This window comes from Salvelinus sp. IW2-2015, linkage group LG5 (assembly GCF_002910315.2).
Source record: "Salvelinus sp. IW2-2015 linkage group LG5, ASM291031v2, whole genome shotgun sequence".
Lineage (NCBI taxonomy): Eukaryota > Metazoa > Chordata > Actinopteri > Salmoniformes > Salmonidae > Salvelinus > Salvelinus sp. IW2-2015.
In genome coordinates this window covers 27,954,288-27,979,308 of record NC_036844.1, presented here as the reverse complement: position 1 = coordinate 27,979,308, position 25,021 = coordinate 27,954,288, and the positions used below count along the sequence as shown (strand labels likewise).

General features: G+C 45.4%; 1 pseudogene; it reads left to right on the top strand.

Moving 5' to 3' along the window:
• The window catches only part of LOC111963705 (sodium/calcium exchanger 1-like), an 89,403-nt pseudogene that overhangs the window by 22,070 nt on the left and 42,312 nt on the right, over window positions 1-25,021 (top strand).

Sequence of the window (25,021 nt, the reverse complement as noted above, 5' to 3'; positions counted from 1 at the left end):
GACGCGGCTGGGAATGCCGTCTGGGCCTGCAGCCTTGCGAGGGTTAACACGTTTAAATGTTTTACTCACCTCGGCTGCAGTGAAGGAGAGCTTCAACAAAGTACTGAGTACAGGGTCTGAATACTTATGTAAATGTATTATTTCAGTTTTAGCAAATTAGCAAAAATGTCTAAAAACCTGTTTTTGCTTTGTCATTATGGGGTATTGTGAGTAGATTGATGAGGGGGACAAACTGTTTAATCAATTTTAGAATAAGGCTGTAACGTAACAAAATGTGGAAAAAGTGAAGAGGTCTGAATACTTTCCGAAGGCACTGTATTATGGAAGCAGCTGAAGAGGAAGACATCTCCCAGAAGGTCGTGGAAACAAGGACACCTACTCTGCCAACACCACGATCAGCTAGTGCAACTGTGTGCGGCTGTGGAAGGGGTCCTCCACGTCATCCACTGCCTCGACACCACCCAAGAGGATTCACCTCCAACTAGCGGTTGGCCTCCTACCATGAGTCGTCCCAGCGAGCCAGCCCCCCAGCCTACCCAGCAGACAGCCCAGGTCAGCGATGACCGACAGTCCCTCACGGACAAGTATGACGGGACTCCATCCCAATGCCGTGGCTTCTTTCCCCAGTGCTCCCTCTATTTTGCCCATCACACGGGAGCCCCCACCACCGAGAGGTCTAAGGTTTCCACGGTCATTTCCCTGCTGACCAGAGAGGCGTTGGAGTGGGCTACGGCCGTCAGGGAGAGAGGAGAGGAGGAGCTAGGTTCCTACGAGAGGTTTTATGGCTCTGTTCAGGGCAGTCTTCGACCATCCACCAGAGAGCAGAGACGGAGGAGAGTGACTACTCCAACTCCGGCAAGGTGCCCAGACTGCTGCTGAGTACGCCTTCACCTTCCGTACCGTGGCAGCCTCCAGCAGATGAAATGACCCGGCACTCTGCACCCTATTCCGTGGAGGACTGAGCAAGGAGGTCCAGACCGGAGTCACACACATCACAGCACCACTCACCCTGACCGTGGGACTCCTGCACCAAGAAATCCTTCCCTTCCTCATCAACGCACCCGTACACAGTCATCCTCAGCCTCCCGTGGCTCCAACGTCATGACCCCACCATCTCTTGGTCAAGGATAAAAAATCACTGCCTTGGCTCCCGGATGTCGGAAGACCTGCTTTCCGTTACCCTGTATTTCCACTCGGTTGAGAGTCCTGTGGTTGCCCTCCAGCCCCGACATCCCGGATGTTTACCAAGATCTCTGGGAGGTTTTCTCCAAGACCCGCGCCACCTGTTTCCCTCCTCATCTCCCCTGGGATTGTGCTATCGACCTGCTTTCAGACTCTGCACCTCCGCGCAGTCGCATCTACCCTCAGTCGGTGGCTGAAACCGAGGCCATGGAGGAGTACATCCAGGAGGCTCTCCAGCAGGGGTTTTTCCGCTCATCCACCTCCCCTGCATTGGCAGTCTTCTTCTTTGTGGCCAAGAAGGACAGAGGTCTACGTCCGTGCATTGATTACAGAGGTCTCAATTCCATCACCACCAAGTACCGCTACCCTCTCCTGGCCTCCATTGAACATCTCCGCGGGGCCCGTTTTTTTTTACTAAACTGCACTTGCGGAGTGCCTACAATCTGATCCGCATCCGGGAGGGGGATGAATGGAAAACGGCCTTCAGCACGATGTCTGGGCACTACGAGTACTTGGTAATGCCTTATGGGTTAGCTAATGCTCCATCGGTGTTGCAGGCATTTGTGAATGAGGTGTTCCGGAACATGCTTGTGCACCAGGTGGTCGTGTATATCGACGAAATCCTGGTCTACTCGGCCACCTTGGAGGATTATATCGCCCACATCCGGGTAGCGGAGGAGGAGTGCCAGTTCTATCAGGTGGCTGGCTCCTTCTTGGGATACCGGATCAGACCTCGGGAGTGGTGATGGTTGAGAGGAAGGTCGAGGCAGTCCCAACCACCGTAAAGGGACTACAACGTTTCTTTTGAGTTTTCCAACTTCTACCGCCGCTTCATTAAAAACTTCAGCTCCATCGCCTCTCCTCTCAACTCTCTCCTCAAGGGCGGTCCCAGTAAGTTGGTGTGGAGTCTTGCAACCGATGAGGCCTTGCGCCTACTGAAGGGCCGTTTCAACTCAGCCCTGTTGCTGAAACACCCAGATCCTACGCTGCCCTTTGTGGTGGAGGTGGATGCCTCATAAGTGGGCGTGGGGGCTGTCATGTCCCAACGCCAAGGTAACCCACAGAAATTGTATCCATGTGCATACTACTCTGCTGCATAGAGGAACTATGATGTCGGCCACCGGGAGCTCCTGGTGGTGAAGTTGGCATTAAAAGAGTGGAGACAATGGCTGGAGGGCGCCAAGGACCAATTTCTCATCCTCACCGACCATCGGAACCTACATACGGACAGCGAGGCGGCTGAATCCGTGCCAAGCAAGGTGGGCCCTTTCCTGTTCTGAGTGCGCCCATCGTTCAGCCCTCCCGAATCATTTCCCCCGTGCTTTGGGACGTAGACGTGGACATCCGCCAGGCTCTTGAGGGGGAACCCGTGCCTGCTGCCTGCCCTCCGGAGCACACCTGCGTCCCCACGGAGGTAAGGGATTGGCTGCTGACCTGGGCGCATACATCCCTTGCCGCTGGACACCCACGTATCACTCGCACCATTCAATCCATGTCCGTAAAGTACTTAAGGCCCACCTCGGTGCAGGATCTCGCACGCTACATCAACTCCTGCTCCATATGTGCCCAAACCAAATCACCCCGGCACGCTTCAGTAGGGAAACTTCTTCTCCTTCCCGTGCCTCTGCGGCCTCCGTCTCATCTGTCCATAGATTGCGTTACTGATCTTCCCCCTTCTGATGGTTTGACCACTGTTATGGTTGTGGTGGACAGATTCTCCAAATCCTCCTGTTTTATCCCTCTCTCTGGTCTCCCTACTGCTCTCCAGGCTGCTGATGCACTATTCCAGCAGGTCTTCAGGCACTATGGCCTTCTGGAGAACATCGTCTCCGACCATGGCCCCCAATTCACATCGCGAGAAAGGAGAGCCTTCATGGAGAAGCTGGGTGCCACGGCCAGCCTCACACCGGGGTGCCGGCCTCAGTCAAACGAGCTGGTGGAGAGGACCAACCAGGGGCTGGGGAGGTTCCTTAGGAGTCACTGCCCGGCAAGGGGAGTGGGCCCGTTTCCTTCCCTGGGCAGAGTACGCCCAGAACTAATTTTGTCATTCCTCCACTGGGCTCCCTTCCAGTGCATCCTGGGATATCAGCCGGCCCTGGCCCCATGGACCCCGAGCCAGACCAAAGCCCCTGCGGTGGATGAATGGTTCTGGCGCGCAGAGGAGGTTTGGAACGCTGCCACCGTGAGGCTCCAGCACGCCATCTGCTTCCAGAAGGAGCAGGCGGACCGCCACCGCAGTGAGGCTCCCGTGTTCCATCCTGGTGATCACGTCTGGCTCTCCACCTACTCCCGCTCCCTGGCTCTGGCACTCAATGTTGCCGGTCTACTAACCACAGGTCCTGGCAATCATCATTATGCACACCTGCTCCCCATCATTACGCACACCTGGACCTCATCATCGCCTTGATTACTCTATTTATTTAGCCCTCAGTAGCCTCAGTCATCAGGCAGTAATGGCTTTGTTCACATTCAGTACGCTTCTCCTGTTTTGTTTATCTGCCTTTTCTTATCATTAAGCGTACCTTCTGCACCTTCTTCCTGACTCCCCGCGTATATACGTTAAATAGGCCCTCCCATTGCACATCAGGCACCAGACAGAGAGCAAAAGGAGAGCCGTGTGGTCAAACCCTGACAGGGTGTTTGACTGTGTGTCGTTAACGATATGGAACACATGCTTCAGTAGTGTGAGAACAGCAGGGGTGACCTGCAGGTGTTCTCTAGCTCCTCTCTATTGGTCCCTTCATTAGTGTGCTGCTCTGCTCTCATTCCCCTTGCTATGCGCTAGCAGTGAGCAGCCCCGTGGTCTAACCTGGAGAAAGAACGATGTTTGTATATTACATCATCAGCTGACATTAATGAGGCAGTTACGTTATGGCCTCGAAGAGATTGCCTTGATGGTTAGTCTCAGTATTAGAACGTATATTCAGTATTAGCACTGAATTGATTTTACGGTCTCTGGGCCACAATGAAAACTGTTAAAAGAGTATAGGCATATCAATGATCAGTTACTGTATTATAGGATTTACATGATCTGTGTAGCATTGCTCAGCAGAGTGGAGGGGGTTGCTGTCAGGTGGTAGATGAAGACAGAGGGGAGGTGTGCGCAATATTGACTAGGCTGGACTGAAGGGGCAGAGTGAGGCAGATATGGTGTAAATACAGTATTCACTGCTTTTGGTCCCCAAACCAAACACCCTACCACATGGAATCTGCACAAGTAAAACAGGTCTGATATATACAGATGGTTTGGTATAGTTGTGCAGTGTTCATAGACTCATACAAGACAACAATGATAAAGAAATATATAGAATGTGTATGGCCTTTGTGTTATTTCTACAGCCCTTTGCATTAATGCTAACTGAAATCCATGGGTATGTATACCATCAAGTCTATGTGGGTAACAATAAAATTACAAATGTCAAATAGAAATTGAGATGGAGTGCGGTACCCAGTCTAGACATAGTGAAACTTGAAGGGAAATTGAATCAAGTTGTACAAGCATATTCTGCTCAAGAAAAATCTGAAATGGCACCAAATTTATGGTGGATATGGTTTGCTCATGTTATTTCAAACTCTATTTGTTGTTTCTGGCCTGTTGGGTTTGGTCACTGATGGCAGAATTCTCAGTGGAGGCAGAGAGAGACGACTAGCTGATTGGATGGCTAGCTGATTGGACCACTGATTAATTCTCTACCGCACACACAGCTGATGTCCAGTTCTCGGTCTGGTCTGTGTCTCTGAACCCAACGTCTTGGTGTTGTCTGGAATCTGGATCTTTGCACCTGATGTCTCTGCTGATGGTCTTGTCATAGTCTCTATACTGTATGCCTGGTCTGGGTCTCCAGAGATTCGGTCCTGACTTCCCCCCTGGTTGAGATGATTCTGTGTTTCTAAGGCCAAGTGTGTCTGTCAGTCTATTTTAGCACCTGACTCACCTCCAAGAGAGCAAAGGGAGCTCCCTACAGAAAATCTGTATTTTTACTCCTCTCATTTAATCCAACTATAATCCTATCTTAATCCATAACACATCTCCTTCTCAATATTCATGCAGTCTTCTTCTTCTTGGCATCTTGTAATGTTATATAATCCTCCTGGCTCTGAATGACAATGTTTTTGAGATGCAACAATTTAATCTTTGACCCCTCAACAGTGTGCCTCATTTGCTAAAGGTTTAGATGCTTGAAGACGCTTGGCGTTTTAAGAGTGCAAATCAATGAACCAAACCAATGTAAAGGTGCTCAGAGGCTTCTATGTCCTATCGTTGTGACGCAGACATTTTGTCCCTAGCTGACCGTACATGGTTGCTCACTGTTTTCCAGATCTCTGTTCCTAAACATGAAATTAATAGTCAGGGTGCATACATGTGCGTGCCATGTCCACAGAGTGTTTTAGCCTGTCGACCATTGGGGAACTACAGCTACTCTCCAGTCTCACACTACGTTGGGCTATGTTGCGTGGTAAGTTAAGATAATTTGCTAGCTTGCTACATCACCCAGGACTAATAAAGTGTCGGCCTGACAAGGCGAGGTAGCAACTCTGACTGTTGACTGGCAACATCTCTGCCGTGGCTGCCGGAATCCTCTCCTTATGCAGATGGGCTTCATGATTTACATAAATTCACTGAAAACCTGCAATAACTCACGGTTATATTAACAGTATTGCACTTTTCATGTAGCCTAATTTTGGCCAGCTAATAGCCCAACCACCAATCAAGCAACATTATGGACTTAACATTTAAATCCTGTTGCTGCAGTATTATTTTGTTGTGACATTACTGGTCAAATTAAGGTCCAACATCTGTATAGGGCCAACAATGCATCATATACCGCACAGCAGTGTGTTGAACTGCTTATAGTGGCTGCAGGAATTTTCCTTAGGAAAATGGAAGGCAAGAAAAAACACCATAATTCCCCTCCAAGTAGTTCAAGTTCCAGGGAGAGCCATTGGAGCGTACAGGCAGGCTGATGAAAATGTGAACTGTGAATAGAGGACTAGATCCCCTCCACAGATCAGGGATGCTGTTCTGTTCACCCACCTCTGAGCAATCTCTTCTTTAGCTCGTAAGCCGCTATGGACAAATGCACTTACCCACTTACCCAGAGAGGCTGTTTCTGTTGTTATTGGTGGTACAATAGCTGTCGGTGATCATTGTTTGGAAACAAAGCAGTCCTGAAGTGTTGCTTATAGGGTTATGATCAACCAAAGAGGTGGGCGACTGGTGAGGTGTTCACATGGAGAGGGGAGGGGAGGCTGGCACTAGGAGGTGAGAGATTGTGGACCATTGTACGGCTTGGAGGGACAGGAGCTGCTGATGTGACTGTACTATGCTGTTTGTAGAGAAAGAGAGGCTAAGGAAGCAGAGGCATCATTGGTCATCCATGCGTGATACAGGCTCTTATATAAAACACGCCTCAGCCAGGACTTTTCAGGGATGAGAAAGAAAAAACACTTTCTCTTTCTGTGAACATTACTCATTACGCTGTTATTGTTACCACTGACTCTGGGCCACGGTTTAACACATTTGTTAAGCTCCTTAGACAGAAACATTTAGAAGAGTGAGGATTAGTGTTTTCAAAAAAGTGTATTACAAAGTGAACACTCACTGTGCTTGATCTATTACAGAGTTAACATTGACACGGCAGCACAATAGGAAGTCAGTCACACAACAGAGAAGGGGTGAAACAGGAGCTGTTGAATGTGATATTCAGAGAATTAAAGTATTAAAGTAGTGGTTGACAGCATCAGCTACAGCAGCAGCAATTGCTATTGTAACACCAATAACAACTGAAGCAGGGTTACGGTAAGTGCATTTGGCTGTGGCGCTTTATTTGCCAAAGAGGAGATTTACTCAGGTTGGTAAACAACAGTGGTGCTCATCTGTACTGTGCTGGCCTCACTTCATATGTGCAGAAAGATACATTTGTATGTGTTCATCTACAAAGCCCTTTTGGGTAAACTCACTCCTTCAGCACCCACAGTTACCATACCCGGTCTGCTAGGTGGTTGCTATTTAAAGTCCGCTGGACATTCACAGTATTAGGCAAGACTGCCTTCTCTTCTTGTGCACCAGACGCATGGAATAATCTACAATACATGCTTCATCTAGATATGTTAGTGCCACTGAATGAACATAAAATATTGATGGGAGACTCAGTTACAGAGGAGTGTAAATGCTTTCTTTTTAGGCTGGATCATGTTGTTGTATTGTTGTATGTTTTAATTCTCTAATGTATTGTTTGTTGCTGTCTTCTTGGCCAGGTCTGCCTTGAAAAAGAGACCCTGGGTCTCAATGGGCTTTTCCTGGTTAAATAAAAGTTAAATAAATAAAAAACATCTAAAACAGCAGTCGATAATTCAGGTTCTGGAGATCTACTCACTTGGTCTGCTGGTTTTCACTGTCATCCAGGCCTCAATTAATGAACCAGATATATGGGATGGAATAAACTATCACTGTAACTAACTCTCCCATCACATTGTGATTGACCACTAGAGCACCTAGCCTTAGGGAAAGACGAGGACATGCGGACCTTACAATGATCTATCTGCAGCAGCTAACAATCAATATTCTGCTTGTGCTAGTCTTTCTTGTAACTCATTACACTTCTTCCCTTGTGTCTTCCAGGGGTGTCTGTTTAGACGTTGGATGTGAAGTGGGCTGATCTCTGGAGCCAGCTGACTCGAATGTCCGGACGCCGGCATGTTACACACCCGCATTCTGAGCCTTGTCCACCCCTTCACCGCCTCCTGCTTCTCCACGTCTCTCTTCCTCCTCTTCCTCCTGGAGCTCACCCACCTCTCCCAGGCCGGCTCAGACCAAGCAGCACCCAGCAGCCCGCCCAGCAACTGCTCTGATGGAGACCCCTGCTCTGAGGGCGTGGTCCTTCCCATGTGGAACCCTCAGAACCCGTCAGTGGGCGACAAGGTGGCGCGGGCCATCGTCTACTTTGTGGCTCTCATCTACATGTTCTTGGGCATGTCCATTATCGCCGACCGCTTCATGTCTTCTATTGAGGTCATCACCTCTCAGGAGAAAGAGATCACCATCAAGAAGCCCAACGGAGAGACCACCACAGCCACRGTACGCATCTGGAACGAGACKGTATCCAACCTGACCCTGATGGCCCTAGGCTCATCTGCCCCAGAGATCCTGCTGTCTGTCATCGAGGTGTGTGGCCACTCGTTTGAGGCAGGCTCCCTGGGCCCCAGCACCATTGTGGGRAGCGCYGCKTTCAACATGTTCGTCATCATCGCCCTCTGRGTGRACGTGGTGCCAGAGAACGAGACACGCAGGATCAAGCACCTGAGGGTYTTCTTTGTCACGGCAACCTGGAGCATCTTCGCCTACATCTGGCTCTACCTGATCCTGGCTGTCATCTCCCCGGGGGAGGTGGAGGTGTGGGAGGCCGTGSTCACATTCATGTTCTTCCCCATRTGTGTGGTTCAGGCCTGGGTCGCYGACCGACGCCTGCTCTTCTACAAGTACATCCACAAGCGTTACCGTGTCGACAAGGCCCGCGGKATCATCATRGAGACYGAGGGYGACYGCATGTTCACCAAGATGGARYTGGAGATGGARGGCCAGGGGGGCAACTCCCACCCCCACCCCAAGGAMGTGCTGGACYGCATGCTGGAGGGGGTGGAGGAGGGRGGYGGYKTGYYCTCAGAYGAGGATGAYGCTCGGAGGGACATGGCCCGCACRCTGAAGGAGCTGAAACAGAGGCACCCAGASAAGGACACYGAGCAGCTGATTGAGATGGCCAACTACCAGGTTCTGGTCCAGCAGCAGAAGAGCAGGGCCTTCTACCGCATCCAGGCCACACGCATGATGATCGGTGCTGGGAACATCCTGAAGAAGCATGCTGCCGACCAYGCCAGGAAGGTGGTGAGCTGCCATGAGGCCAGCGGACAGGAGGAGGACCCCCACACCATCTACCTGCAGTTTGAACCCTCCCACTACCAGTGCTTCGAGAACTGTAGCTCGCTCAAGCTGTCTGTTGGGCGCCATGGTGGTGAAAGCGGCTGCACAGTCAAGGTCAGTGGGGAGAAGCTACTCATATTTGTCTTTGTGATTTATTGTACTGTATAATGGAAAGATTATTGTGTTGAAAATCACTCAAGCTAAATGTAATAATGGGAAAGGTTTTTAGATGAGATAAGGGTCGAGCCAGGGGGCCATTTTCTCCAGTAATTACTCCTGTCTAGTGAATTAATTGAATCGTCATTGAGTTGGTTTTGTTCCTGGGTCACCTCAGGTGGACTACCGGACAGAGGATGGAACGGCCAACGCCGGCTCAGACTATGAATTTGCTGAGGGCACGCTGGTCTTCAAACCCGGTGAGACGCTGAAGGAGCTGACKGTGGGGGTTATTGATGACGACATCTTTGAAGAGGACGAGCACTTCTACGTGCACCTCAGCAACCCTCGCATCGTCCACCGTGCCGAGGTGGCCATCCTGGAGCCCAGCACCATCACCACCACCAGCAGTATGAGGAACCTCTCCCCCCACGTATCCCCCAAGGCCGCCCTGGGCAACGCCCACACTGCCACGGTAACCATCTATGACGACGACCACGCAGGCATCTTCACGTTTGAAATAGAGTCTATGAGGGTGAGCGAGAGCGTGGGCACCATGCAGGTAAAGGTGCACCGGATGTCCGGGGCCAGGGGTAAAGTGGCCATCCCCTACCACACCCTGGAGGGCACCGCCAAGGCTGGGGAGGACTACGAGGAGGTGGCTGGGAAACTGGAGTTCCAGAACGACGAGACCATGTGAGTAACACCACTTCCTGTCCTGTCCACTGCTCTGCTGCTCTTGATGGCTTGTGTGTTACATTTCAGCATAGTATTCTATGGGCTATTTTTATGGCATAGATGGGACATATTTTAAACAGGATTGGAGAGGAGATAAACAGCAGGAGATCTAACAGTGGGGATGCAGTGTGGAGGACAGAGATAGAGGAATTGGTAGTGATGAAAGGGATAAATACACATAGCTATATTAGAGCACTATACTTTCTATGGGAGTTCATTAATTGTAATGGGTAAGTAATGGTTGGCATTTGGGATTTCACAATTTTCATAGAGAGAAGGTAATATAGAGACATGAAGAAGAGACTAGTAAAAGAGAGAGGATGAAACTAAATTAATATTGCTAGAAAAAGATAGTGGCCAAGTATGTAAAGGATGAGAAATAAAGAATAGGGGACTGAGAGAGAAAAGGGAAAAGCAGTGGGTTTAGAAAATGGAACCGGTTTGTCTGATAGTGATGATTTCAGTGATGATTTAGACTATAGAAAAATGTGATAGATTTCGAAGGGAGAGAGGAGGTAAGAGGGCGTAAGGAGAGGTAGAGAGGGGATGAGAGTGTAAAGCGGTGTGTTTTAACATTTGTCTCTCATTGTAGGCAGGGTTGGCTGACGGATGAGGAAGAGAGCTTAGAGAGTGGTGTGTGGGCGTGTGTGTTTGTGCTTCATGGAAGGTTGTTCCACCTCAAAAAGCACAAGAAAGAGGATTTTGGCATCCACCATCTACAATTGCTCTGAAATCGTTTCTGTAGTTAGAAACAGATAAGATTAGCAGTGCTGCATCATTATTTTGTTGAAATATGATTTGATCTCTGAGAAATTAAACTAATTGATTGCACCTAAATTAAAACAAATTCTAAAGCCACCCACGGACCCCCACACCCCACACCAATCCCACCCTAATAACCAGTATACAGTATCAGTTCTCTATGTCTGAGAAGTAGTATGGAGCTGTGGCTTGGAGTATTGTCTCTTCATACTATGTAATGTATTCTGAGCGAATTTGGTGATGGTTATTTTCCCCTATTCAGAGAAATTAGTAATTGAAGTTGTTCAGTTTATGTCCCATCCTACATCCTGATATATTTGTGGCACAAATCCCATGCAAGTCAATGGTACCTATATGAGCATTTTCATGCTTCATGTCAAAATCATCCTAAAGTATATATTTTTTTCTTGTGTAAATCAATGAAGGTCACCAGTGATACAGTATTCAGTCAGTATTCGACATCCATCCATTGCTGAGGACGTTGCGAGATGACTTTGAAACCGGCCACTAGGGGCAACAGTGAGTGCTGATCTACGGTGTCCACAGATCAATTTATAAGCGAAAATGACGGTCAGAACCGGTACCAGAACTATGCAGATCSCCTAAACAGGGGACTTTACATCTAAGAGGTTTTAACCATTCTGAGTTAATATCTAACCTTAACATTTCTGAGCTAACGCATAAACTTAACCCTAAATTTCAAAATTCAGAGTTAATGCCTAAACGTAACCTTAAACACTTCTAAATGTAATGTTTGAGAAACATGGATGAACGTCCAATTCTTACGTGAGACTGTGAGAGCTAGTTGGCAGTTACTTATTATGCTAATAAAAGTACCAGTAGCTAGATTTCCATCCAATTTGTGAACAATTTTCATGCGAATATTATTTAAAACAATTAAAAAGATTCTCACCAGGTTGTTTCCATTAAAACTGGCTTGTTGCAGATAAAAGGCTGTGCGGGATGATGTAGTGCACATTACAATCACTTTTGCATTAAAGTTGTACCAAATGAACACAAGTCCAATGTGTTTCCATTGCATTTTCTACTTTATCGATGATTTTGTCACACAAACCCAATTTGCACTTGCTCTCTAGACAACAGTGCGCTGATAAAGTGGACAGGACAAGTCAGGTTATATGATGAGATGGATAAGAGCAAGATCATTCTTATTTGTTAATTGGCAGCTAAGCACCAATCATCATGTCACTCAGTGTAGGCTGCTGAGGGGAAGACTGCTCATAATAATGGCTGGAATGGAGCAAAGGGAATGGCATCAAACACATGGAAACCATGTGTTTGATGCAGTTGATACCCTTCCACCCATTCCGCACCAGCCATTCTCAAGAGCCTGTCCTCCCCAATTAAGGTGCCACCAACCTCCTGTGATGTCACTAGCATACAAATTAAGACTCTCAATATTTATTGGAAAAGGGCATCAAGCTCCTCGCCCGTGCACTTTCACCACCCTGTGAAGTTCATCATAACTTCACAGGGTGGTGAAGTACTGGCAGCCAAAAAAACGGTGCATAAAAAAAATATATAGGAATTTTTATTTAACCTTCATTTAACCAGGTAGGCCAGTTGTGAACAAGTTCTCATTTACAACTGCGACCTGGCCAAGATAAAGCAAAGCAGTGCGACAAAAACAACAACACAGAGTTACACATATACAAACGTACAGTCAATAACACAATAGAAAAATCGATTTTCAGTGTGTGCAAATGTAGAAGATTAGGGAGGTAAGGCAATAAATAGGCCATAGAGGCAAAATAATTACAATTTAGAATTAACACTGGAGTGATAGATGTGCAGATGATGATGTGCAAGTGGAGATACTGGGGTGCAATAGAGCAAAAAGATAAATAACAATATGGGGATGAGGTAGTTGGGTGTGCTATTTACAGATTGGCTGTGTACAGGTACAGTGATTGGTAAGCTGCTCTGACAGCTGATGCTTAAAGTTAGAGAGAGAGATATAAGTCAGTGATTTTTGCAATTCGTTCCAGTCATTGGCAGCAGAGAACTGGAAGGAAAGGCCAAAGTAGGTGTTGGCTTTGGGGATGACCAGTGAAATATACCTGCTGGAGCGTGTGCCATGGTTGGGTGTTGCTATGGTGATCATTGAGCTGAGATAAGGCATTTTTTTTTTTTTTTTTTGTATTTTTTTATCCCGTTTTCTCCCCAATTTTCGTGGTATCCAATCGCTAGTAATTACTATCTTGTCTCATCGCTACAACTCCCGTATGGGCTCGGGAGAGACGAAGGTCGAAAGCCATGCGTTCTCCGAAGCACAACCCAACCAAGCCGCACTGCTTCTTAACACAGCGCGCCTCCAACCCGGAAGCCAGCCGCACCAATGTGTCGGAGGAAACACCATGCACCCGCCTCCCTCGGTTAGCGCGCACTGTGATAGACTACATCCAGTTTGCTGAGTAGAGTGTTGGAGGCTATTTTGTAAATGACATCGCCAAAGTCAAGGATCGGTAGGATAGTCAGTTTTATAAGGGTATGTTTGGCAGCATGAGTGAAGGAGTCTTTGTTGCGAAATAGGCCGATTCTATAATTAATTTTGGATTGGAGATGCTTAATGTGAGTCTGGAAGGAGAGTTTACAGTCTAACCAGACACCTAGGTATTTGTAGTTGTCCACATATTCTAAGTCACAACCGTCCAGAGTAGTGATGCTAGTCGGGCGGGCGGGGCCAGGCAGCAATCGGTTGAAGAGCATGCATTTAGTTTTACTAGCATTTAAAAGCAGTTGGAGGCTATGGAAGGAGTGTTGTATGGCATTGAAGCTTGTTTTGAAGTTTTTTTATTAATACAGTATTCAAAGAAGGGCTAGATGTATACAGAATGGTGTCGTCTGCGTAGAGGTGGATCAGAGAATCACCAGCAGAAAGAGCGACATCATTGATATATACAGAGAAAAGAGTCAGCCCGAGAATTTAACCCTGTGGCACCCCCATAGAGACTGCCAGAGGTCCGGAAAACTGGTCCTCCGATTTGACACACTGAACTCTATCAGAGAAGTAGTTGGTAAAACAGGCGAGGCAGTCATTTGAGAAGCCAAGGCTATTGAGTCTGCCAATAAGAATGCAGTGATTGACAGAGTCGAAAGCCTTGGCCAGGTCGATGAAGACGGCTGCACAGTACTATCTTTTATCGATGGCGGTTATGATATCGCTCAGAACCCAGATTGCATAGTGGAGAAGGTATGGTGGGATTCGAAATGGTCGGTGATCTGTTTATTAACTTGGCTTTCGAAGATTTTAGAAAGGCAGGGCAGGATGGATATAGGTCTATAACAGTTTGGGTCTAGAGTGTCTCCACCTTTGAAGCTGTCTCTTATACACATCTAGATGTGTATAAGAGACAGCTTTTATCGATGGCGGTTATGATATCGTTTAGGACCTTGAGCGTGGCTGAGGTGCACCCATGACCAGCTCAGAAACCAGATTGCATAGTGGAGAAGGTATGGTGGGATTCGAAATGGTCGGTGATCTGTTTATTAACTTGGCTTTCGAAGATTTTAGAAAGGCAGGGCAGGATGGATATAGGTCTATAACAGTTTGGGTCTAGAGTGTCTCCACCTTTGAAGAGGGGGATGACCGCGGCAGCTTTCCAATCTTTGGGGATCTCAGACGATACAAAAGAGAGGTTGAATAGGCTAGTAATAGGGGTTGCAACAATTTTGGCAGATAATTTTAGGAAGAGAGGGTCCAGATTGTCTAGCCCAGCTGATTTGTAGGGATCCAGATTTTGCAGCTCTTTCAGAACATCAGCTGTCTGGATTTGGGTGAAGGAGAAGCAGGGGGGGGGGGCTTGGGCAAGTTGCTGCAGGGCGTGCAGAGCTGTTGGCCGGGGTAGTGGTAGCCAGGTGGAAAGCATGGCCAGCCGTAGAAAAATGCTTATTAAAATAATCGATTATCGTAGATTTATCGGTGGTGACAGTGTTTCCTAGCCTCAGTGCAGTGGGCAGCTGGGAGGATGTGCTCTTATTCTCCATGGACTTTACAGTGTCTTTTTTGGGGGAGAATTAGTGCTGCAGGATGCTAATTTCTGTTTGAAAAAGCTAGGCTTAGCTTTCCTAACTGACTGTGTATATTGGTTCCTGACTTCCCTGAAAAGTTACATATCGCGGGGACTATTCTATGCTAATGCAGAACGCCACAGGATGTTTTTGTGCTGGTCAAGGGCAGTCAAGTCTGGGGTGAACCAAGGGCTATATCCTTTCTTAGTTCTACATGATTTTTCAAGTTGTAGTGGGAGGACCACACGACATAGCATCGCCTGACTGCAAATTTACCTCGACATGATGGTTATTCTATCAACAATTGCGCAAGAAATTGTTTCAGCTGCAATTTGTCACATAATTAGTTTTATAGACACAAAAAGATCCCACCATATCGAATTAACAAATTGTACCGTCACTTCCTGTTTCCATCACAGCTGTCGTGATTTTAAAAAATTATACTGTATGACTTTCCTCAAATAAAATCTGTGGATGGAAACATGGTTATTGACTTGCATTGGATTTGTACCATAAATGTTACAACAGTCACCAGGTTAACAAAACCAAAGCATGATTGCTGTCAATAGACTGCTTACAGGGTAAGGAAACCAACATGTAATTTTGTAATTTGGGGGGGAATTTACACTTTTTTTTCACCTAGGAAAATGCTTATCTTATCTGTTTCTAACTGCAGACAATATTTCAGAACAATTTGAGATGGTGGGTGTCATTGTTTGCTAAAATGACATGGAACGACCCTGAAATGTGTGACGAGAAAAGCGCTGGTAATCATGCCTGGGAAAAGCACTGGTAATCATGCCTGTGAAAAGCGCTGGTAATCATGCCTGTGAAAAGCACTGGTAATAATGCCTGTGAAAAGCGCTGGTAATAATGCCTGTGAAAAGCGCTGGTAATCATGCCTGTGAAAAGCGCTGGTAATAATGCCTGTGAAAAGCGCTGGTAATCATGCCTGGGAAAAGCGCTGGTAATATTGCCTGTGAAAGCGCTGGTAATCATGCCTGGGAAAAGCGCTGGTAATAATGCCTGTGAAACGCGCTGGTAATCATGCCTGTGAAAAGCGCTGGTAATATTGCCTGTGAAAGCGCTGGTAATCATGCCTGGGAAAAGCGCTGGTAATAATGCCTGTGAAAAGCGCTGGTAATCATGCCTGGGAAAGCGCTGTGAATAATGCCTGTGAACGCGCTGGTAATCATGCCTGTGAAAAGCGCTGGTAATATGTGCCTGTGAAACGCGCTGGTAATCATGCCTGTGAAAAGCGCTGGTAATAATTGCCTGTGAAAAGCGCTGGTAATAATGCCTGTGAAAAGCGCTGGTAATAATGCCTGTAAAAAGCGCTGGTAATAATGCCTGTGAAAAAGCGCTGGTAATATTGCCTGTGAAACGCGCTGGTAATCATGCCTGGGAAAAGCGCTGGTAATCATGCCTGTGAAAAGGCGCTGGTAATAATGCCTGTGAAAAGCGCTGGTAATATTGCCTGTGAAAAGCGCTGGTAATAATGCCTGTGAAAAGCGCTGGTAATCATGCCTGGGAAAAGCGCTGGTAATCATTCCTGGGAAAAGCGCTGGTAATATTGCCTGTGAAAGGCGCTGGTAATCATGCCTGTGAAAAGCGCTGGTAATCATGCCTGGGAAAGCACTGGTAATCATGCCTGTGAAAAGCGCTGGTAAGAATGCCTGGGAAAAGCGCTGGTAAGAATGCCTGGAAAAGAGTGGTGTGTATACATGTTAGATGAGTGGGTGGAGGGACAGGTGCATGTGTTGGCTTTATCTGAGGTGTGTGTGTGTGTGTGTGTGTGTGTGTGTGTGTGTGTGTGTGTGTGTGTGTGTGTGTGTGTGTGTGTGTGTGTGTGTGTGTGTGGGTGGTGTTGTGTGTGTGTGGGGGTGTGGGTGTGTGTGTGTTGTGTGTGGTGTGTGTGTGTGTGTGGTGTTGTGTGTGGTGTGTGTGTGTGTGTGTGTGTGTGTGTGTGTGTGTGTGTGTGTGCGCGCTTGACGGTGGGAGTAGAGGAGTAGGAAAGGAGGAGGCCAACTTTAATAGGCAAACTAATGAGCTTAAAATTGAAGCATGTGTTTCCCTTCCAGTTCTGAGCTCCATTAAATACACTGGGATTTGCAGACAAACCTCCCATCCTAAAAAAGTATCTAGATTTGTGGATTAGTGTTTCCATAAACCCCCTTTCTATTTTTCTATGTTTGTTTGTGTGTGTCTGTTTGTTTTTGTCTGCTCTTCAGAGTGTGTAGAGCACTGACTGCACTCTTGTGTTGTTTATTCTGCTATTTGAGGCCCGAGAGGGAAAAATAAGCATAAAACAATGCAATGAAACAGAAAAGGAAACGGGGAAAGGGGCCAGTTATATAACCAGATGAGCTGGGAGAGAGACAGGCTCTATACGGGCAATCAATGCATGCATATTCCTCACAACCCTGGGTCTATGACTTCACTGACTTCACTGATCAATAACCACCTGAGCATTCTGACACAAACGCACACACACTTACACACGCACACGCTCTCGCACTCGCACTCGCACTCGCACTCGCACTCGCACTCGCACTCGCACTCACATACACTTGCTCCAGAGTTGCAGGGTCAGGGGCTAGTTAACCTTTACTTCATACCCATCCCGGATCCGGGAGCATCCTCATCAAAAAAGCTGACTAGCATAGCCTAGCCTAACGGGACAGGGATATCATGTAATATCATTTCATGAAATCACAAGTCCAATACAGCAAATGAAAGATAAACATCTTGTGAATCCAGCCATCATTTCCGATTTTTAAAATGTTTTACAGTGAAAACACAATATGTATTTATATTAGCTAACCACAATAGCCAAACACACAACGGCATATTTTCACCATGTTTCCACCGCATAGGTAGCCTTCACAAAACCCACAAATAGAGATAAAATMAATCACTAACCTWGAACAACTTKATCAGATGACAGTCTTATAACATCATGTTATACAATACATTTATGTTTTGTTCYAAAATGTGCATATTTATAGCTACAAATCCTGGTTTTACATTGCAGCCAACATCACAAATAGCACCAAAGCAGCCAGAATAATTACAGAGAGCAACGTGAAATACATAAATACTCATCATAAAACATTTATGAAAAATACATGGTGTACAGCAAATGAAAGATAAACATCTTGTGAATCCAGCCAATATTTCCGATTTTTTAAGTGTTTTACAGCGAAAACACAATATGTATTTCTATTAGCTCACTACAGTAGCCAAACACACAACACAATTTACTCCCCGCCAAAACATTTATGTTTTGTTCGAAAATGTGCATATTTAGAGCTGCAAATCGTGGTTATACATTGTGAATACGTAGCAACAATTCGCCAGAATGTCCGGAGATATTTTGGACACTCACCTAAATCTGACCAAATAACACATCATAAACTTTACATAAAAATACTTGTTGTATGGCAAATGAAAGATACACTGGTTCTTAATGCAACCGCTGTGTTAGATTTTTTTAAATAACTTTACCACAACATACAGCTTGGGTTATTGTGAGACAGCGCTCACCAACATGGCGGAGAATAGGAGTCAAAATATTACACAGAAATACGAAATAACATCATAAATGTTCTTACTTTTGCTGAGCTTCCATCAGAATGTTGTGCAAGGAGTCCTATTTCCAGAATAAATCGTTGTTTGGTTTTAGAATGTTTTTTCTTCTGTCGAATTAGCAACCTTGGCTAGCATTGTGGCGCGAACATTCCCATCCTCTCTTGGCACAAAGAACAGAAAATTCCAAAAGTCCCAATAAACGTTGAATAAACTGATAAAACTCGGTTGAAAAATCCTACTTTATGATGTTTTTCTCATATGTATCAAATAAAATCAGAGCCGGAGATATTCGCCGTGTATACCGAACGCTTTTCAGAAGAAATGTCGAGGTCCCCCGCGCGTCGTCGAAAACAAACAAAATACCGGACCTGTCACTCCAAAAGCTCTTATTCGGCCTCAGATCAAGCTAGACACCCCATTCAACCTTCCACTGCCTGTTGACATCTAGTGGAAGGCGTATGAAGTGCATACATATCGATAAATAAAAGCCAGTTGAATAGGCAGGCCCTGAAAGAGAGCCTCGTTTTCAGATTTTTCACTTCCTGTATGGAAGTTTGCTGCCAAATGAGTTCTGTTTTACTCACAGATATAATTCAAACAGTTTTAGAAACTTCACAGTGTTTTCTATCCAATAGTAATAATAATATGCATATTGTATGATCTAGAACAGAGTACGAGGCCGTTTAATTTGGGCACGATTTTTTCCAAAGTGAAAACAGCGTCCCCCTATTGACAAGAAGCAATAAGGCCTGCCTACTGGTACCCTGTGTATATAGACAAGTTATTATTTACTGATTGTGCGTTTATTCCTCGTGTTGTTATTTTTCTATTATTTCTCTTTTTTAAGAGAAGCGGAGTGCCTGGATACAGCCCGTAGCAGTGGTATATTGGGCACATACCACAAACCCACAAGGTGCCTTATTGCTATTATAAACAGGATATCAACATAAAAATAACAGTAAACAAGTAGTTTTTCTTCATACCCATGGTATATGTCTGATATACACACAGTTGGAATGCTGTTTACCCAATCAAAATCCAGGTCCCAAATTACCCGGTTTATAGTAGTTATTTGAACACAAATTAGTCTGTTTGAATTTCACCAGAGGGGTTTTTAAAAGAGGTTACAAAAAGCTCTGAACTTTGAAGATGTTATTTGCAAACGGCAAAATAACACACTGGCTTGTTAAGTAATCCATATCTTTGGGAGAGGTGAAAAGCACAGAATTTTTACAGTAGATGTCTTAAAGGTTTCTTTCTGTCTTCTCCCTTTTCATCTCTCTCTGTTCCTCTGCTCACTGTCGTTATTTCTTATTCTGTACTAACTCATATATTTCCCCCATGCCTCTCATCTGTCAGTCATTTGGAATAGCAATTACACTCTGTTACCCAGATACTTAAATGAGTTAGGACACTCACTGTCTGGGGAATAACATACTGTAGATACTGCAGCTATAGTGTTTAATACATTCAGAGTTCTTATCCACATAATCATCTTGCCTCATTTTAGCTGGTCTATTTGATGTGTTAACCAAATCCTCTACCCTGGATTCATCCAAAAGACTGAAATACACACACACACACACACACACACACACACACACACACACACACACACACACACACACACACACACACACACACACATGAACATACACATTTAGTAATGTACGTACAGACACATACACACACCGTGTTGTGTTAATTGACAGATGATATTACCCCACCAGTGGGAGGGGATATCTCACATGAAACAAGTATTCTTCTGGCATCTCTAATGAAGACAAAACTCTTGTATTATTTTTCATTATGAAGGGAATTACAGATTGACTGGGGAAATGTTTTCCCCATGATGGTGGCAGCTTTGATGAGTATTTATAGTGTATTGTCTTTTTCGGTGTGATTATTTTTTTCATCCGTTTGATCAAATGGCCGCTCAGATCACAAACACACGCTGTCTTTTGCCAAAGCACAGAAACATAATCGCCTCTAATCCTTACGCCATAAGGTGCAGTGATGAGCAAATCTATATCTCTGCCAAAACCAAAAGCATCATTACATTGGAAATGTATCAGGTGTCACAAATCAGGAAAAGAGGAGTCAGATTATTTTATTTATTTGTTGTATTTTCATTTTATTTCCATTGTGAATGTTTTGGGCCATGGCGAAATGTTAAAGGTTGTGTACTATTTCACACGACTCCTGCATAATTAGAGCAGGAAACAAATACAATTAAACAATTAAATCATAAGAAAAATACAGTATTCTGAGTTACCATGTAGTCAATCACTGTTTGTCGAAAACTGGGTCATGTTCTCAAGTCTCCCCTGCACCCCTGCCCTGTGTCTATGTGGTTATTGAAGACCTGGCCATGCTCAGCAGGCAGTGTTGGGTGACCTGCACCCCCAGCTCCTCACCTGCTACCCACCAGGGTCCTCTGACACACCATAGCAGCTGCTCCTTGCCTCCCTCCATCACTCCCTCACTTACTCACTCACTTCAGCCTTCAGGACCGTGTAGAGAGATCTGATGTGGATCTGTTGACTGTGTCTCTATGACTTTCCTGTCTCTGTCCTGCTCTTTTTCTTGCCCGTGTGTTTTAGGAGAGGATCCAAATAATATCTGTGTACAGTAACGTCACAGTCTGTAGCTTATCTCTCATTACCCCTCCTTAGTGCAGCAGTTTAGTGTTCTCTTACTGGCATGCTCTATTCAGTCATCACACACAGGGTGTGTGTGACGTCTCACTGACTCTTCTGTAAAAGCTTTTTTTTTGCTAGCCAAACCACTGCCTGTGTGTGTCCCAGCTTGTGTTTGTGTGTGTGGACAAAAATAGACAGCCGCCCACATATCGTTAGGGAGATGGAGGGAGAGCGATAGAAACAGACTTAATTTGAGAGTGTGAAGGCTGATGCAAACACTTGGGCTCCCACTGAGACCTACTAAAGAGCACACCACAGCAGCCGAACATTTCCACTGTCAGACTACATTTACTGTGTGTGTCTGACTCTGACTGGGTGCTTCCATGCCTTTTGTACGTCAGTGAGTGTAATATGCTACAAAAAACACACATACATAGTATCACTTAAACAACACACATGTACCCACAAAACTCTGTTACCACACACTAATGGGAATATTGCCAATGCAGCAGTGTACTGGTTCTACAGTTCTACACCACAACTGTTTTTATGCATGAAACTGAACATCCCTCGTATACAGTACATTTCGCACCCTACTGCAATTATTTTTTCTGGCTTATTTACGTTTCCCCCTTGGCCATTAACACTGCATACACAAGTATGTGGCATGGAACTCAAACACAACGTTGGATGCTCTGTCGCAGTTCACGAGAGCTTGTAATTAGGGACTAGGGACTTCATCTCCGTCACAGGATTGTGCTGCCAAAGCTACCGTTACTATGCTACTTTACCATGGAGATTGTTGCTACCACTGCAGCTACTGTACCAGGTTAATACTGCTACCACAATACTATCAGCAGTATCTGCTGTCTGCTGTTAGGACTCATAAACAGAACTGCATTTACATAATTGTATAGATATTTTAATGGTGGTAAAAGAGAGTTCTGTGTGTTGTTGCTTTGAAATCAGTTTGGCATTGAGCGGCGATGTTACAAGGGAAATGACACATATCAATTTCACTGAGCTTACTTCAACTTTTTTTTGTTGTCACTTAGCAAACACTCTTATCCAGAGCAACTTACAGGAGAAATTAGCATTAAGTGCCTTTCTCATGGGCACATTGACAGATTTGTCACCTAGTCGGCTCGTTGATTCAAACCAGCGACCTTTTGGTTACTGTCCCAACACTCTTAACCGCTGTCTCTATCTCTCTATACTTGTGTCTTTACCACCCCCTCAGATTCACTGAGTTGAGAATTTATAGTTTATATCTCAGCATCAGATGTATGTGATGAGAGGTGTATTTTCTATTTCACTGCAGAAAGAGAGAAGACAGGCTGCTGATAGATGGAGAGATAGCTCCCTTAACATGATCACCTTTTCCCTAGCCGTCCTCTCTCTCTCTCTCCCTCTCTCTCTCTCCTCATCTCTGTCTCCCCCAGCCACTCGCCCCCACAGTATACGTTAAACAATTAGGGACTACAGAGGGTTATAATTCCTACACCAGGGAAGAGAACTGGGTAAAGATTAATTACGTTCTTCATCTTATGTCATACCTCAGATCGGTTTCTCTCTCTCTGTCTCTCCCTCGGTCTCTCGCTCTCTCTCACAGTAATTATGAGGTGGCTCTGTTTCAGAGTTGTTCCCTAAATCCCTCCTCTCATCTCTTCCATGAGGTTCTTCCTCTTTGCCTCAGCAGCTCCTCGCTTGCTCTATCATTCTGTCTTCATCTATGAAAAATAAAAAAAGTATTGATAAAACAGGGCTTCTGATGTATGACTAACATTTTAGAATGGTTTTTGGTGTATAGAAACAGTTAATTGTTGAAAGAAAAGCAGTTGCATCTACCCTTAATAAAGGTATGGCTTTTACACTGTCAGCATCAGGCAAACAGGGCAGACAATGTGGGAGAGAATATAAACGCTAAAGAAAAGGAGAGAGCTTTCTAAAGAAAGTGTGGGAAGAGAACAGGGACAGAGAAAAGAGGAGCTAGTGGGAGATTTATCATCGATCTTGGCCATTGAGTATGGCTGACACAGACAGCCTATTGGGAACAAGCACCGCTCATAGGACTACGCAAGAGATTTACATTCATTTTTAAATGGAGAAGTACAGAGATAAAAATGAGAATTTATTGCCTAATATACACTTTCTCCTAATATACACTTTCTCCTTGCTCCCAGTGCCAGAGCAGCCTCCTCCTTGGAAAGGTAAAATGTTTTCCAGCCCTGCCACTACAATGCACTAGCCTCATGCCCACAGAACAGTAGAATGGCCTCAGCACTATCTCAACCTTTCAATGCTAAAGCCACATTAATACTATAAACCCAGATGTGATGCTTCACTAACTCTGCATTAATGAAATAGATAAATATATATATAAGCTTTGATTTGAAAAGAGCCCAGTTAGGTGATGCAATACAAAGAAGAACATTTCACAGAGTACCAAGAGAAGCATCAGTTGTGCTCCTTTAGATTAATAATAATAATAATAATAACAATAATAATAAAAAATAATAACAGTAATAAATATTGCTGCGGGCAGCAATGAACAGGTGTTCACAGGATGACAGAAAGGACACAAGATCTGTTAGATAACAAAGTAAGCACTCTATCATGTAAAATGGCGCCAGAAGAAATGGCAGCAGTTTTACGGGCGCCCAACCAATTGTGCTATCATGTGGGTTTTTTTGCATTATTTGTAACTTATTTGTACATAATGTTTCTGCCACCGTATCTTACGGCAAAAAAGAGCTTCTGGATATCAGGACAGCGATCACTGACCTCGGATTAGACAAAGATTTTTGCTACAACAAAGACGACGCACAAGACATTCTCCAAACACCCCACAGGACCGACATCCCCGTTATTTGCAAGAGGAAGTGACGCAGGTACAGAGGACAAAGAGGCGGATGCCTGGTCAGGACCCGGAGAAGGCGACTGGGAAAGCTGCCATTACCGTCAATACTACTCGCCAACGTGCAATCATTGGACAATAAATTAGACGAGGTACGATTACGAATATCCTACCAACGGGACATCAAAAACTGTAATATCCTATGTTTCACGGAATCGTGGCTGAATGATGACATGGATATTCAGCTAGCGGGATATACGCTGCACTGGCAAGATAGAACTGCACACTCCGGTAAGACGAGGAGGGGCGGTCTGTGCATATTTGTAAACAACAGCTGGTGCACGAAATCTAAGGAAGTCTCTAGCTGTTGCTCGCCTGAAGTAGAGTATATTGTGATAAATTGCAGGCCACACTACTTGCCTAGAGAGTTTTCAACTATACTTTTCGTGGCTGTTTATTTACCACCACAGTCAGATGCTGGCACTAAGACCGCACTCAGTCAGCTGTATAAGGAAATAAGCAAACAGGAAACCACTCACCCAGAGGCGGCGCTCCTAGTGGCCAGAGACTTTAATGCAGGGAATCTTAAATCAGTTCTACCAAATTTCTGTTAAATGTGCAACCAGAGGGAAAAAAATTCTAGATCACCTGTACTCCACACACAGAGACGCGTACAAAGCTCTCCCTCGCCCTCCATTTGGTAAATCCGAACACAACTCTATCCTTCTGATTCCTGCTTACAAGCAAAAATTAAAGCAGGAAGCACCAGTGACTCAGTCTATAAAAAGGTGGTCAGATGAAGCAGATGCTAAACTACAGGACTGTTTTGCTATCACAGACTGGAACATGTTCCGGGATTCTTCCGATGGCATTGAGGAGTACACCACATCAGTCACTGGCTTTATCAATAAGTGCATCGAGGACGTCGTCCCAACAGTGACTGTACGTACATACCCCAACCAGAAGCCATGGATTACAGGCAAAATTCGCACTAAGCTAAAGGGTAGAGTTGCCGCTTTCAAGGTGCGGGACTTGAACCCGGAAGCTTACAAGAAATCCTGCTATGCCCTGCGACGAACCATCAAACAGCCAAAGCATCAATACAAGGCTAAGATTGAATCATACTACACCGGCTCCGACACT